The sequence below is a fragment of the Bison bison genome, unplaced genomic scaffold (genome assembly GCF_000754665.1).
Source record: "Bison bison bison isolate TAMUID 2011002044 unplaced genomic scaffold, Bison_UMD1.0 scf7180017849035, whole genome shotgun sequence".
Lineage (NCBI taxonomy): Eukaryota > Metazoa > Chordata > Mammalia > Artiodactyla > Bovidae > Bison > Bison bison.
In genome coordinates, this window is record NW_011479608.1 from 18,200 (window position 1) to 19,100 (window position 901).

Genomic DNA, 901 nt, shown 5'->3' on the forward strand with positions numbered 1-901 from the left:
AAAAAAAAAAAAAAAAAACTAAAAAAAAAAAAATTACATAATGTACTCAGCAGCAACTTCCTGTAAACAAACATTAATATCTTTCCATCAAGATGCAGGAATATTCATACTAAATGGAATAAAATAAAGAATCATAGCTTAACATCATTTCAGGCAGTTTTGCTACAAATAAATTACCGCAAACTTATGAACATGTTTTTGGTTTTCAGGTTTTTTGAAATGGGGAAGTGAAGACTAAGGGATAGTAAACCTGAACTCATCTGCTTCCTCTTCTCCTCCACCCTCCCTCCTCCTTTAAAGAAAAACAAAACAGACCAAAAAACGCAAATATTGATCAGAAAAAAAGTCAACCAAGAATTATCTCCATTTTAGCTCTATGGAATAAAAGCCAGATATGGATAGCAAAGTTAAGAACCTTCAGAAGTCCTGCTTACACGAAATGGTACGATGAAATGACTGATAGGTAATGGCGTAAACCAATTCCTTCCTAGTTTTAATTCTACAATATTCCAAGAATGCTACTAAACACGGATGAATATACATTAATAGCTTTACTATCAGCTTAGACCATGAGTTGGCAAATATAGCCTATGAGCCAAATCGGACATATCTCACATATTGCCCACTTTTGTAAATAAAAATTTATTGGAACATACCTACGCTCATTCATTTACATAAGTATGGTGTTTTCCTGTTACAATGGCAGAACTGAGTAGATATGACAGATAGTATGGACTGAGAAACCAAAAATATTTACCACTTGGCCTGAAGAAGTTTGCTTTTAAACACGTAAATTTTAAAAGTTCATAATGTGATATTTAGACACATGAAAGAAAATTAAAAACTGCTGAAATCTACAGCTCTTTTGAAAATTAGACATGAGAACAATAGTTCCTGAATG